Raw genomic sequence first — 17,013 nt, forward strand, 5'->3', positions numbered from 1 at the left:
AATAGAAGGTAAAGGGCAACTTTTGGCAAGCATCAGCCAATGGGGATGCAACAACTTAAGATGATTTCATGTTCAAGAGAGAGATTTCCCAGAAGAAATCTCTGTATTTTAAAATTTTCTTCCATGCCAATAACTCACTGGGTTCCTGGGGGTGTATAAGCAGATTCCAGAATTTCCATTAATAACACTCAGACATTTAAATTTCAGCTATCAAAGTTAAAAATATTTTCAGAGAAATTAAGATTGGAGTAGGTCTACAGTCTCTTAATTTGAAAGCTGCCCAAAGGAATTTTACTAAGAAACAAGAATTAATTTCTTTGAAGCAAATAGCCTCCTTTGCTTTCTATCTTTAGTGTGCTGCTTATCACTATTCATCCTAGGCACTCTTAACAAAAGACAGAGATTTAAATATCACTGCTAGACATCTTTTGATCTAAACAGGACTGGATGCTTGTAGAAATGAGAGTCAGGGAGGGAGATCCTTAAAGCACATCAGGTAGTAAATGGAGTAAAAGTAAATCCACTGGTGAACGCTTTAAAACTTTCCAAGAAGCTTGAGCGACGTCTTACGCTCCTGTGGATAAACCATGCAGCCTTGTCTCCTCATGGGGCCACAGCCAAAGGCACTGTGATGGTGGGGTGTGGCTGTTTCGTGCTTGATGGTCTGCAGAGAAAGGGCTCTCAGAAACACAGGTCGTGTTAGGTTAGTTCAAGGATGCTGCAAGTCAATATGTTCTCTCTCCATCTCCTCTTTTCTTTGTGGGGGGAAAACATTCTTTTCATCTTTTACCGAATAGCTTCGGAGCAGCCTCCCTCAGAGCCTGCTCTGCTGCCCCCCTCTGTATCCCTCGCTTTGAACTCCATCGCTCTCTCCCGTGATGCGTGTGTACTTTGCACATCCTCAGCCAGGGCGCTCATTAAATGCCTTTATGAATCCTTTTCAAAGATCTTGCCCCTTGACACTTCTTCATTCATTTTATAAACATTTATTAAACACCTGCAGGTCCATGCTCACCCTGGTGACTCCCTGAGAACAGACATAATACTTTGCTTCTCTCAGTCTCTTCAAGACTTGCCTTAGTCCCTACTTCCTGGGAGGTGTTAGTAAATATTTGTAGAGCTGAATTTTCTTTCTTTTTTTTTTTTTTTTTGGCTGTCTCTGCCATTCTGTAATATGGATTCCATTGGCTCTGTAGTCAGATAATATCAGAATGGAAATTCGCTGGGTGTCTAAACTTCCTCAAATATAAATACATAACTATGTGGGAAGGAGGATTATGAATATAATATTTTCTTATGAGCATGATTTTTAGATATTTCTTGGTTGATATCATTATTAAAATTTCAGTTATCATGCAAAACAAATAGAGTTTCATTGCTACATTTTTAAACATATATGCATCATGATAGCTCATTCTTAGACAATTCTCCATTCCCCTTTACCATTTCCCTTTCTTCCTTATTGCATTGTTCCCCCCCCCCGAAACATTCCCTCTTACAATTTCATGTCACCTGTATTCCATTACTCTCTCTTGTCCCCCTCTCCCTGTGCGCCCTTCTTCCCCTCACTGTAGTCTGCAGGTATCTCACTAAAAACGGGATGTGGCATGGGTTGGTAACCTATCATTTAAGCTCTTCATTCATATTCATGAAGAAAAGAGTTTATCATCTGAATAGTTAATTTATCTTTATGCAATCGGTCTACATTTCAAGAAGTGGGAAGACTTTGACAGAGGGTCAAATTTGTTAGTCCTGTGAGTGTTGTACCTCTTCATCAATACCTGAGCCCAATCAGTCTGACGTCAGCCAACCTTCTGGCTAACTATCATATCATTTATTGCCTTCTCAGAGAATATCCTCCTACTTTATACCACACAACACACACACACACACACACACACACACACACACACACACACACACACACACACAGAGAGAGAGAGAGAGAGAGAGAGAGAGAGAGAGAGAGAGAGAGAGAGAGAGAGAGAATTAGTTCACATTAGCGGAGGCAATCACCTAATTGTTTTCCTTGCATTCAATGCATGTTGATGGTTTTTTTTTGTGGCGCTCTTACCCCTAAGGACACACGACAGAATCCATTAACAAGAGTTTTATCAAGACAAATAGAAAGGGATAGAGGTGATCATGCCTGTGGAAGGACACGCGTGAAAAAGAGCGGGGAACATGGGGTCTGCCTTATAAAGGCCAGGATGCACCTGTACATACAGGCCCATGTGGCTATTCCACACATGCTCATAGATCATGTGGTCATGTCTGCGTGACTACGTGATGGCGTAACCATGGGGCATGGGTCACACAGGACATATGACCCGGAAATGACTAGATGGAGATGACTAAGTGTCCCGCTGGACATGCACGACCATGGGGGCATGGTTGGAATTCCTATCACATGTGGCATATGGGTGAATATGTGGGCTTATACTTTACATATAGAAGCAACATTTTCTACCTCTTTTCCAAGGAGAATTGCACGTATTTGGTAGTTTTATTTAAGGTAGTAAATTGAAAGGATTGTCTATATAGGTTTTGGAGAGTCTTATTCTTTAATTAACATGGTTTATAATTTTGAGTAGATGTCTGGCCCTATTGAAATTATGTAATTTCTCTACCACCTCCCAGTTCAGGATCTGGAGTGTAAAAAACTGTAGTACTAGATATTTCCTGACCACATTTAGGGAAGATTTGGTAGAATCAAACGGAAGTAAAACAGGTAGGAGGTGGGCATTATGTCCTACCAGAAATGAAGTCTAGATCTCCAGCCACATGATTTCTGGAGCCTGATCTCCTCTGGTGGAGTGAATTCTATGCTTTCGCTCTCATTTAATAAATCCATACTTTCAGTACTAAGAGGAGGAGGAAGAAGATGTGGGATAAGGAAAAGAAGGAAGAAGGAAAGAGGGTAAGGAGAAAAGAGAGGGTAAGGGTAAGGAGGAGAGAGATGGGGGAAGGAGAAGGAGGAGAGGAGTCTGGGAGAAAAGAGGAAGATAAGAATAAATGAAAAGGAAGTACAGAGCCGAGACTCCAGCCCATGTTGACTGTTTCTCGTGTGATGCAGGTGAATTCTTTTCTCATTTGTCAGTTCCTTTGCTCTCTGAGCTGAGCTGACTATCTGGAACCTCCTGTTCCTACTAAAACTACAGCTTGACTCAGATTCTCAGGCCATCACATTCTGTATGCTAGACTGACCTTCTTCTCTACCCAGAAACGATTAAGAACAAAACAACAAACTGAGTTTGCTTTTTATCAAATGTGATCACTTACTGGCTCATCAAACTGTCATGATTTTTATGTGGAAATGGACAGATAGGAACTTTCCCAGAGCTCTCAGGTTTGAGCGGGGTGGGGGGTTTGGGTGGGGGTTGCGAAGGGAAAACACGGGAAGGAGACAGGTTTTGAAATAAGAGGAGTGACCAGCTATGAGGAGTAAATATGATTCCGAATGCTTGAAGCTTTTCAAATAGAAGACGAGTTCTTCAGGGGTGCAGAGAAGTTGGAGGTAGAGTCTGTGTGTAGGCAAGCAGTTTCCTAGGCTACAGAAGAACGAAAGAGGCCCACTCCAGCAAGATCAGCCTCAATAAAGAAGATGCACACATTGTATACAGATTCAGTCCTTAGGCTGTGGGGAATTACAGAATGCTCAGGCACCTGAGGTTAGCAGTGGGGTCCTTGCATCTAAAGGGTGGCAAACGCAGGGGTGAGGTGGTTAATACACTGAGGACTTGGCTATGTGGATATTTTCCATTGTACCGGGTCTCTTCTGAGACTGTGACAGATTTCTGAGTTAGTAGAAAAGACCAGGAAAGACCAGAAGCCCGTGGAGCCATTTGGAAGTAGAACTGAAGGCATGCAGAAGTTTTCATTTAAGGAGCAAAATGAAAACTTCAGTCAAATCCAAAATCCATATGCAGTTACTGTGATGGCTCATCTTGATTGTCAAGTTGAACATGCCTGCGGAGGATTCTGATAAGCTTAACTGAGGTAGAAAGACCTGCCCACTGTGGGTGGAACTATTCCTTTGGCTAGGATACAACAGGGCTGTCTGGTGCCACAAGCCACAGCTGCACCATGCTGTCACTTCAGAAGTAATATAGAAGCAATCTGAAGGATTGCTTTTGCAAGAGAATTGTAATCTAACCTTAAAAAAATTAAGTTTTTTCCAGATATATGTTTAAATATCTACCTTTGTTAGTATCAGGAAATCATTCTAAGACAATGTACAATTTGCCACAATTGTATCCTCAGCAAGTACAAGGCTGTTATAGACACTAAAGTAGTACCTGTCTCACAACCTGTTGAAATCTGTAGCTCTGGTTTACCTAATATCTGTTTAAAATCTCAGGAAATGATGCAGCTTAATGCATCTACTGGGAAGAGAAAGAGCCCTTAATTGCATTTCACTTAGCTTCCCCAAACCGAAGAATTGGAAGAAGAACCCTAATGGCTTCCTTTGAAAGACCTGATTTCCTTACATTTAGGGATCGTTTTGATATAAATTGACTTCACATGGCTACTAATGTTGGTTAAATACATTGGATTCTAGAAGGAAATGAAAAGGCAAAGAAAGTAGCCCAGAAGAAATTTCACAATGAGCTGCTGATAAGATACACAGGGTGTTTCTGAGAGAATCTTTAGAGTCGGTGGAATTAAATTACTGCTCTGGGTATCTATTTTTTAAGGAAAATGTGTATTTGCCTAATCCAATTTCAGCATAATTCATATCCCTGTAACACTCCGAGAACACTGGCATATGGTTACATGAGATATAAATTGAGAGTATGATTAAAAATCACTGGTGTTTCGATTTCAATTATAGTTCACAAAATAGACTCTGGGGAAAGCTGTACAAGCAGGACCACAGCCCACTGCAGGATGAGAGTACAGAAAAATCTTCTGCACTTGCACCCACACTCACACCCACATACTCTTTGTTGCGCTGACTAGGCACTTTATTCCCCAGGCAAAGTCCTGGCACTGGCCTCTGGGTAGTCAGCCAGCAATCTTTGGTTTGACTAGAAGCCAGAGTCCAAAGGTTCTCAGTAGCCATCTGTGAATGTATACACTGAACAAAAGAACAGTCCAGATTTCTAAAAAATCTGGCATCAGATCTGGGAAAGAGTCCCAACTATTACTGTTTAAGTTTGGCCAATTGGTTCATCTTTTTTTTTTTTTTTTAACATGACCTTGAAGAAGAATTTTCCAAACTATGTGAGAAACTGTGACTATCCTGACACATAGTGGGTACAAATCATAATGATTTAAGTTAACACAATTTTGCTTAGAACTTAAATGGGACAACAACACCATGTGTTCATCCTTGAAGTACCAGGCGGGGTTTTAGAAATGTATTAAATGATCAACCTTTGTGTGCACCATTGAAAACGAAGAGTCACGCTTCCACTTCTCTGTACTTAGTCCATCTTTAACTCATCGTGGGGACATCACTCTCCAGTGATATGAGGGGAAAGGTGAAGAGGAATCATTATAGATTTGAAGAGCAAACATAAAATCTTCCTCCCTTAATCCTGACAGATGGGAATTTCAGGTTCCTCATTTTGCTTTAAGGACCTAATAAGGAGTTCATAAATCTCAATTACGTCTATAGAGTTAAGAGCAGCCCCAGGGCTGCTTAGCATGATTCTAATCTTTGTACAGCCTCGTACCTTTATTAAAACACCGGAGGAGGAGAAGGGCTAAGTCATATTTCAACCTTGAGCTGATATTACTGCCGTAAAATTTCTTTCTCACTCAGGTCTAAGCAGGAGGAGGAGCGGAAAACACCAGAACATCATGACACACACTGAATTGCACATTGCAAGCGGCTTGAGCGTTGGCCTTAATGAGTCCCTAACATTGGCCAATGCCCATGTATAATTAATGAAAAATCAACTAATCAGTATTTATGCTCTGATCAAAACTCACTGTCTCTTCTTCTTCTCCAGATGCTCACTGTCATGTATGTCTTCTCATATGTGGGGGGTGGGGAGGAAAGGTGTGTGCATTAATACCTGTCTGTATTCTTTCTCAGCTTCTCAGACATAAAAACGTCACAGAACCACTGTCATGACCCCTTTCATTTCATCACTCGCAGAGCTCAATCAACTCCCTGTTCTGGTTGACTCTACATCAGTGGTTCTCCATCTATGTATGGGTCATGACCCCTTTGGGATCACCTAGACCATCAGAAAAACACAGACGTTTACATCATGATTTATAACAGTCACAAAATTACAGTTATGAAGTAGCAATGAAAAATAATTTTGTGGTTGGGGGTCACCACAACATAAGGAACTGTATGAAAGGTTGCAGCATTTGGAAGTTTGAAAACTCCTGCTGTACATCATCATCCAGAGTTTCTAAGGTCTATATTTATCATCTCATGGGTCCACCTCCTACCTGCCTTCCTGGACTCATTTCATATGCGATTAGTCATTTCTTCCTCTGCACACCCACGTTGCAGCACAGGCTGCTTCCTTTACCTGGGTACTTTAATTTCCAACTCTCCTCCCATCCTCTCCTATTTAATGTTATCCTTGCATCAATCCAACACAAATGCTAAATTCTATCCTCGGGAACTAAGCTTTTCTGTTCTCTGCCATCCTCCACCATGCATTCACACTGCAACCTGTTTGTCTTCATGCCAAGCAGTGTGGTGCAATGGGAAGAGCAGGCACTTGGGAGCCAGATTGGAGAAAGCCTCTAAACATCTCTGAAACTTGGATTCTTTAAGCCTAAGAATGGAATGGCAATGCCTATCTCAAAAAAAAAATACTCAAAATAAATAAAATGTATTAAATACATGGAAGTGTGTGACACACTGCAGACACTCAAAACTGCCTGTCAATATTACTACTATTAATCCTGTATTGTGTTTATCACCTACCACTAGAATATCAGCCCTTAGAACACAAGGCTTATAACTTGATCATTTTTCTATTCCCTATTTGCCCCAAGCCCAGTGATTTTCATAGTTTACCGCTCGACAAACATTCATTAAATTCATTTTTGAGCTCCTCTTCCAACACCTCTGCTACCATGATGTATTGCTTAGCACAGTTTGTAAGGTGCCAATCCCCATAATCAAGACACTAATCGTGATAATTCACAATATTTCTCTTTTGGATAAAACAGAACAATCTTTATAAATTGTAAAGCACTATAAAAATGCTCAACATTCTTTAGAAAACGCCAGCTCTCTGGATGAGATCTGAGGAAATGGGAATGCTCAAAGAGAGGGATAGGATAGTATGTGAGGGAATTGTGTGGCTGAGGTTAGCATGAACTGTGGCTTCTGTGTCACACACTGAGAGACAGCTGACCTGCCACAGAGCTGGGGTGAAGACCTGGCACCGGCAGCCCACTGTTAATGCTGATTAAGGAACAGTGGCAGATGGGGAACCAGTGGTGAATTCAGCACAAGGTCTCTGCAGGTGAAATTCAATGCAGAGTGGTCTAGAGCCAAGAGAGCTCACAGGAATTCTATCTGGACACCATGAAGAACGTGAATTGATTACCCCAATTGTGTAGTAGACAGTGAAGTTCTCAAAAACAAACCCTGTATTAACTGAAACTAAAGTCTTAACTAGTTGCTAGTTTCTAACATTACATAAGTGAGTCCATTCAAATTTACCATGTTACTAAGCTCGGCCAGAAAACAAAGATGTGCACTTATAATTTCTGCGATGAAATTATGCACGTGATTGAGTGGGACGTGGTAGGGGACTTTAGGAGTGCTTGGGGATATTAGCTGAACCTTGTAGAGATAAGGGTCCCTATTATGAGTCCTGATGGATCTGTTTTGTGATAGAGGGAGGAAGATGGCCTCAGCAGGAGCAAAGAGATAGGGTACTGTGTTAATTGCAGCCATTGATTTAGCTGAATGAGGCAGAGTCAGAAAGGAGTGAGGCTGAACTGATTGGTAGAGATGAGAGCTGGCAGCGGGGTGAGGAGGGTGCTCTCTAAGCGGGAATGTGAGTTTCAGTCAGAAGCTGATAAGATGCCTTTAAGCATATTCATGATTGAGAAAGACTATAGGAAATGAAGGCAGCAAGTATTCTACCCTGCTTTCTTAATTAATAAAACAATAGATATTTAGAATACCATTGAGTCTTTCAAGTATCCTGTGCAGGGATAGGGATTATGCACGCTACAGAAGTTATTTCTCCAGGGCCAGTAAAGTATGGGGTGGTCAGCTTATGCTCTACAAGAAAAGAACTAAGTTGAGCTGTGAAGAATCCTCAAAGTAATTGGAAAGAAAAGAAATCTGAATATTTAACCTCTCCAAATCCAGTTCCTTATCTGTACCACACAGATGGTCCTAAAGCTTGCCTCATATGATTATTAGGAATGCATGTAAAATGTAACCAAATACATAGCTCAGAGTGAAGTCTTCATCAAGAATATGCATTCAAATAGGAGAAAAGTACATTTGTAATGTACCAAAAAGTTGTAGAGCTTTGAAATAATACTCTATAGGACTAAACTATGTGCAAGGCTTGTTACAAAGCATATTTTATACATTTTTTTGGAGTATATAATCCCTGTATCAGTACCTTGCTTTATTTGCTGCTATAGTTTCTTTATTGGTAATTTACCACATATGGGTGCTAAAATCTGAACTCTGGGTCCTCTGATAGAGCAGTAGGCACTCTGAACCACCAAGCCATCTCTCCAACCCTAGCTTCTCTAAAAAAATAATTGTTCTCAATTCATATATCTGTGGAAGTGTGTATTGTATGGAAGGGTAGGTGCCACAGTACACAGAATGTATGGAGGTCAAAGGACAACTTGTAGAGGTCAAAGGACAACTTGTAGAAGTTAGTTCTATCCTTTCGTCATTTGAGTCCCAGGGACTAATCTCAAGTCAGCTTGGTGGTACAAATGCCTTCATCTCAACTTCCATACAATCTAACATTCCCTTCTTGGCTCCATAGGTAAATGTGCGTACATGCATAAAGACACACACCCACATATACATTAAATAAAGTATCTTTAAACAAAAAGGAGGCTGAAACTGAAGAAATATTCTAATTCCAAAGAATAATGTCTCAATCACTATTTTATTCTCAGCTCTGATATTTACTTGCTTAACAACTAGGGCAAATTTTAGTCTCTATGAGCCAATGACATCATTCAATTTTACTATCCCTGAGCACATGGTAGTCTGTATTTTCCAGCCTTCACTGCAGTTAAGATTGGCCATGTGATTGGATTCATGTCAATGTTTGACTAGAAATGAAGTATAATGTGACTCTCAAAGAAGTGGTTCAGTCTGAGAGGTACCTGGTATTAGTTAGTGTGACATATGATTAAAAAGGGCACTCCAATAAGTGAACCCAAGTCAAAAATGAGTAGTCTAAAAGTAGGGGGGAAATGAAGATTCCTCAGTGATGTGGAGATCTTTAAGAATTGGAAAAGCCAGCTTCATTAGTTCTGAAATATTATGTTTAATCAATTACATCATGCATACTTTTCTTTTTTTTCCATTTCAATGTCTAGAGTCAAAATGTATCATGTAATCCCAGTTAAATCATAGATGCTGTTGCCCAGGTGACCACTGTGACATCATCATCATCACACGTACCTGGAAGCTTGGTACTTATGCCTCTTTGTCACTAGATAATAGTACTTACTAAATGTTTCAACTAGAAAGCCATTAATCACAACTTGAAGACAAAGCATGTAGAAAACATTGTTATTCAAGCAGTTTCCATCAACATATAGACAGACAAGCCTTCTATAAGATGAAACTCCAAAACTTACTTAACAGTTAATAAGGAAGAAAGTCTTAAAGATGACAATGTATTAATGTTTTTAATGAAATGTCAGACTACTGATATTTTTGATGGCATGGAAGCTATTTTATGGGGAAAAAAGAAACCAGACATCCACACAAGAGTCAGAAACTGACTTACAAAACCAACTTTGCACATGAAACGGCTCTGAAATGATTGAACCAATTAACTTGATTTCATGTTACAAGTTGCATATCTATAAAATGATGTATAATATAAAATATGTGTTTCAACTTCCTCTACAATCCAACTGAACAAGGCTCAGCACCCGCAAGCTTGCAGGGGAAAAGAGGGGAAGCATCAGAGAAAATATAAAATACAAACTGTATTAACAAACAGCCCTGGAAAACAGTCAAAAGCCAGTGTATTCTGGGCAGGTACTGACATTTAAAAGAGCCTAATAACAGAATGAATATGTCTGTTTGTAGTTTTGCCTATGAGAAAGCCTCAGCTTCCTTGTGCTAGACATAAAAGCAGTGCCTGACTCCCAAGACGGGATAGAATGAAAGCAAATAATTTACATGAGCCACGCAAGTTGTAAAAAGGAAGATAAGAAATGCAATCGTGAACTGCATGTGTAGGGTCTGTGCCAGATCCTTGGATGAACTCTACTCTTTGCTTTACACAGAGATCACTCCAAGCAGTCAAACTGAGGGCTAGAGAGTTGTAGCAGGAATCTTAAAAGGTCTTACTAATTAAATCAAAACTGAGGCCAGTTATTGGGGTGAACACTGGAAGACCAGAGAGACAGAACAAGCCACAGCTAACCTCACCTGGCCAACTTCTCAGCTGATCTTGTTTCCTCGGACTGGAAGCCTCTGTGTCCTCATATCCGAATGATTCTCAGCTGAACTGTGCTGCTCAAAACCTAAAAGCTTAACCAGCCAAATGCTTCTAATTCCTGGTCCTCATGTCTTATATACCTTTCTGCTTTCTACCACCACTCCCTGGGATTAAAGGCTCGCTTTCTGGAATTAAAGGCGTGAGTCACCATGCTTGGCTGTATCCTTGAACACATGGATCTCTGCCTCTGGAATGCTAGGATTAAAGGCGTGTGCTACTACTGCCTATACTCTATGTTTCATATTGTGACTGTCCTGTTCTCTGACCCCAGATAAATTTAATAGCATGCACAATATTTTGGGGAACACAATACTACCACAGAGAGTTGACCTGAGCCTGAGCTGCCAACAGAGAGTTTGAGCCTAACCAAGCAAACTTTCAGCTAATCTCCATTCCCCAATACTTCAAAACTAACACAGAAAAAAATTCTTTGGACTACAATGGCAGAATGTAGAAGTTTCATGACCTACAACAAACCATTTCCTGGTTTTAATAGTAAATTATCATCGGCACACAAAGCAAAAAAGAAATGGGGTCCATCTTCTAGGAATTAAGTCAGTGAAGTACATAAACCAAACCCAGGGCTGGCTTGATTGTATATAGTCTGGAAGTTATGGTAGTAGATTTAACTTTTCTTAACAGTTGTAGGGAAGAAAAATAAAGAAAAAAATAACATTCAGGTGTTCTTATACACAGCTGACAGGAATGTAAATTAGTATTAGTATGGAGTTTCCTCAAAAGTGAAAAAGTGGAACAGCCATGTGATCCAACTCTACTACTGTTAGGTATGTGTTAGTGGTCATCTGAATGAGCTGTCTTCCGTAATAGAACAGAGCTCAGTTGGTGGCTCCATTTGGGGAAGCAAAGGAGGTGTGGCCATCACTGGTGGCTGGTGTTGAAAGCTTATACACCTGTGACTTGAGTTCTCTCTCTGTTTCCTGTCTGTTGTTCAATGTGAGCTCTCTCCTGTCACCCCAGCTGCCTGCTAGGCAGCCTGTTACCTCTGCTCCACCATCAGGGGCTATTACCCATCTGGAACCTTAAGCTAAATAAAGCCTGTCTTCTCTAGACTACCTCTGTCATAGTGTTTTATCACAGCAACAGAAGAGTAACCAAGACAATACTCAAAAGAATCATTGGCAGCCCACCAGAGAGGGACCTGCACGTCCACATTTACTGCTGCTCTAGTCATAGTATCCAAGTCATGGGATCAGTCTAGGCTCCCATAAACCCAGCAATGAATAAGGAAAAAGCATTCAGGTATTGTGAAGAATAAAATGCCATTTGTAGGAAAAGAGACACAAATAGAGATAAACACATTAAGCAAAAGAAGGCTGGCTCAGAAAGACAAGTATCACATTTTTCACTTATATATGGAAAATAAAAGGGAAGACAGGGAAGTAAAGGGTATCAGCATACAGGAAGAAATGTGAATAACAGGAATAAATGAGCTTATACATGCATTAAATTGTCAAAATTAAATCTCTATGGTGTATGATTACTATAGAGTGAGGGATAAAGAAATAAAGTCTGGCCCATAGCATATGAGCTCACTATAATCCAGCCCTTTCCAAACAAAGTTTGCCAATGTAGATTAATCATTGCATAGCCAAGACATTAGAGTCTGCAGACAAATAATTACATTTATATATATATATATATATATATATATATATATATATATATATTCATATATATAATAACTGTAACAAAAGGAAAAGCAACTGAAAAACTACCTTGAGAACTAACAAACACAGTGTCTGAAACAGAATTTTGTCTGAATGAGCTTAACAGGAGCAATAAAAGACAGAGACATAGAATTTAAAAGAAGACCAACAGAAATTACCCAACATGGTCATATAGGGGACAAAAGGGTGAAGAAAAATATCAACAGAGCCTCTGAGGCTATTACAATTTCAAAAAAATGTCAACAAGTAACTGAAGTTTCAAAGAAGAGGACAGAGCAGCTAGAGGCAATACTATGACCACAAAAATCAGACAAAGGTATAGTTGCATATTCAAGAAGTTCGCTGAATCACAACAGGGACAAATATGAAGGAAAATGAGCCTTTGTCTCTTCCACTCACACCAGTGGAAGACGAAAGGAAAGACAATCTCAGGAGTATCCAGAGGAAAGAAGGGAATAATATTTGCATTTATCACTGACTTTTATCGGGGACAACAAAATAAAGAAGAGAATACATTGATCATTAAAGACTAGAAGAAATTTTAACCCCCAAGCCGACATCTCGACAAAATATACCGCAAGTATGGAGCGAACATGGTAATGGTTAAGTGGAAAAATTGCTCAAGGGCTTTGTCTGCCGCCAGAAGTGACCGACAGCAATGCTGAGTTCTTCAGTTGCAGGAGGCAAATGCTAGATCGAAATACAAACCTCTGAGAGGAATGTGGGGGTCCAAACCCAGGGGAAATATAGTTGACAAAAGTCATTTTTCTGTCAAATACATGAGATCATTCACCATAAGATTACATTGTCTTTGAGGGCATACAGCACATGTGTATAAAATTGCACCAAGACTACTTAATAAAGAACGAGGGGGAAAATGACCAATGATGATGGTAGGTTTCTGCATCCTGTATGAAGTGGCACGAAATTAACTCTAAGTAGACTTCTGAAGTGAGAGAATCCCAAAACTTTGAGAAAATGAAACAAGAATTTAAAACCACCATATCAATTAAAAAAATAAATTACATTTATCAAAATCCTTCTCATGTAAATAACTCGAAAGCCACACAGTTTGATTGGTAAGTTCTAGCAAACACTGAAGGAAGAAATAATATCTGTATCATAAAAACTTAGGAAGTGGGAGGAGTTCCTTTCTATTCATTTTATGCCAAAATTTGTCAAAGACCTTACAAAAACTATAAACTAATAGTCTTTGTGAATATTATGCAAAATTGAATAAAATAGTTAAAAATCTAGTTGCATGATACATCATAACCAAATAGGTTTTAGCCTAGAAATGTAAGTTGGTGTAATGATGTAAAAGAAAGAAAATAGGCATTATCAACTGATGCATAAAATACTGAAAAAAATCTATCACCTACTCAAAACATAAAAAAGTAATTATAGCATAAAATCTTTATAACTAAGAATGGTTGGGAACTTTTTAAAATTATGATAATACATACTGGGGAAGCTTATTTATAACCTCATACTGATAAAATTTGGAAAACTTTGTATCAAGACTTTTAAAAAAAAAGCCGAAGAAATAAGAAAGTGCCCAGCTCATCATTTCTATTCAACATTCTGCTGACAGCACTAGAAAGTGCAAAAAGGCAAAAACAAATTTCTAATAGACTAATTGGCACACAAATAAGAAACAAAAGTGCCCATATTTGCAAATTACATGTTTTTAATGTGGAAAATCCCACCTAACTTACCAGAAGAGAAGCTATTGATGTTGATTTAGCAGACATGAGTACCCTGGGAAGAGTTTAGAGATGGAGATTCAGTGAGGAGAAGAATCAAGGAGTCTTCATGAGCTCAGCAGAATGAAACCCATGACCTATCTCCACATCACAAAAAGCATCAGGATGTGGCTCTGTTGACATCCTACCTCTGCCCTTTTCTGTTTATTCTCTCCCAGTGCTACCCTACCTTTCAACTCTCCTTTGCCTGGATCCTTGTACATAGTGCTGTCTTTATCTTATAGACAATATGCAATCTCAATTGTTCATGGGATGGGTCCTCGTTTAATTTCTTTTCACTTCTCTTATTTTCTATGTTTCTTTGCTTTGCTTTTGGGAACAGGGTCTTACACTTTACCCAGGTTAGCCTGAAACTCATAAAGCCAAGGCTGGTCTCATATTTGTAGCAATCCTCCTGCACCACCCTCCAAGCGCTATGACTTTAGGTTTGAGCCATTGTGCCAGACAAGCCAGGTCCTCTTGTCCTTTGCTCAGGGACAGTAGCCTATCTGTTGTGTGAGACTTTTCCTGAGGAGACATGAATAAATTTCTGTTGACCTCAGAAAAGCAACAATAGACAAAGTAACAATTACACCAGAATCCAACTTGGCAGACCAATGAGTTGACTGGAGTTACTCATAGGAATATAGGTGGAGAGTTACTTATAGGAGCAGGGACTATTCATAGGCAACTCTATCACCAAAACTCCACCACAGCCTCTGTGACATCTCACCAGAGCTACATTCCTAGAGCTCTCTGTACAACTTGAAGGCAGCTCAACTGGCTGAAGAGTCTATTCTCCTTCCCCACAGACTTTACTGCTTAAAACTTTGAGAAAGATGATGCCTTGTGAATCTTGTTAATTTCAGTAGCTTTTTAAGACTTGCGAGTTGTTTATTGTCTGAGACTAGTGAACGTTCTCTGTCCTTGGAAAGAATACTTTGAGAGGAAATTACTACACAGAAATATCATATATATATCAACTCCAATTTCAATGTCATTCTTTGGTCACACTTACCATCACAGGTGGTTCATTTTTAGTATATTGACTTTAAGTAATCAGGTTTTATGTTTGACATATTTATTTTTATAGCACAGGCAATCATCATTACACTTAGAAGATAACAGTCAATTAATGAATATTCTTGGTATATTGCTTGGTCTCTCTAACATCATGCATAGTTCCATAGCCTGGTACTTGGGCTGCTAGGGATAGTATAAGCACTGAGTCTTTTGTATTTTGATTTATAGCAGGGTTAAGAGCATGGACATTGCATCGGACAAATGAGAACTTAAGTCCTTAGATAAATTATGTGATCTCAGGCACATGTTTTAACCTCCCTACATAATTTCTTACATAAAATATCACAATATCTCTGATGTAGAGAAACAAAGGAGCAAAACCAAACTTAACTACAAGTTTTGTGTAAGCTCAAGGCTGCGAAATACATAGAGTACCTGATACATAACAATATTATCACTTTGGGTTGTAATTATGACTGCTTTGCTTGGAATTGCATTCATTAGTTGCTACTCAAATTGATCTGCTATCAGTGGAATATGTGACCAGTTTAAAGAAGCCTGGATTCATTTACCCCAAACCATTAAGTAATGGCACTTTATTTAAACAAGTTAAATGACTACAGGAAAAACTTAACAGCACAAACTTGCAAGAGTTCCATACCATTGCTTCCACATTGAGTTGAATGGCATTGAGGGACATGTCAGATCCAGCTCCAGGCACACAGTGAAATGTGTTCGCTCCCACAAGAACAACCTCAGAGAAAATAGTCCAGAAATTACTCTATATTTCCTAAATGGTCTTTTTAAAGAAATATGCTTGTCTACCCAAAGGGTCTTTCTTGAAAGTTGAAATATGTATTTTATTAAATAGAAATATATATATTTATGTGTAGATAATAAAAAAGATTAACAAAGTGATAGATTTCCATTCCTAGTGTGTTTCCTAGTAGCATGGTATTGATGACTAGCTCTGGGATTGGATTAAGACTAAACAACCTTTCATGCGGTCAATGGAAGTAGCTTTCACAATATATTCAGACTATGTATTAGAGAAAAGCTGAGACTCATAATTGTGTTACTAATCTAATCCCAGATTAGTTATTTTCTAGTTGTGAGACATAAGGATACATCTTTAACCTCTGAGCCTGTGGTAAACCAGGAATACAGCTAATTTGCTGCAGTTCTCCGCATAGCTAATGGATGTGTGATGTGAAATAGTAAACATAAAGGTAGCAGTAACCACTGTCTACTTGAAAGCCCTGGTAATGAAACACTTGTAGGCAAGATTGTCAAGTTCAGTTTTACTTCAGGGAAGAGGGAAGGGGTGTGTAGACCTGTTTGATCCTTTTTATCTTTGTCCACATTTACTACCAGACAAGAATCAGAGAGATTTCCAGAATCCATCACCCACCTTTTCCACTTCCCCTGTATTCCCTACCTCTGCAAGGCCTTATAGAAATATCAAAAGGCCATGGCCATGGAGCTAAATGGCCTGACCCCAAAACTTCTCACCCTAGCCAAATGGCAGTCCCCAAACTGTCACATTCTTCATGGTTGCCAGCCTCCTGGTAGATCATTCTTCCACACACTTAATTGTTGCTGGTATTCCCTACTAACCTAACTACTGAGTTCCAATTTGTTTTCATGTTATTTTGTTTCATTTTTAAATTTTGTGTGTGCTTGTCCTACAGGTATATCTGTGTACCATGCGCATGCAGTACTATCCATGGAAGCATTTGCTCTCCTGAGACTAAAGTTATAAACATTAAGAGCCGTCATGTGTACTAGAAATCAAGTCTGGGCTGTCTGAAAGAGAAGCCAGTGCTGTTAACTACTGAGCCATTCCTTCAGCCTCGTAAGTACTGAATTTTAAGTTATATGCTTTCTTTTCTGACTCCTATA

Source organism: Peromyscus californicus, unplaced genomic scaffold, assembly GCF_007827085.1.
Source record: "Peromyscus californicus insignis strain IS unplaced genomic scaffold, ASM782708v3 Scaffold_1__1_contigs__length_55948999, whole genome shotgun sequence".
Lineage (NCBI taxonomy): Eukaryota > Metazoa > Chordata > Mammalia > Rodentia > Cricetidae > Peromyscus > Peromyscus californicus.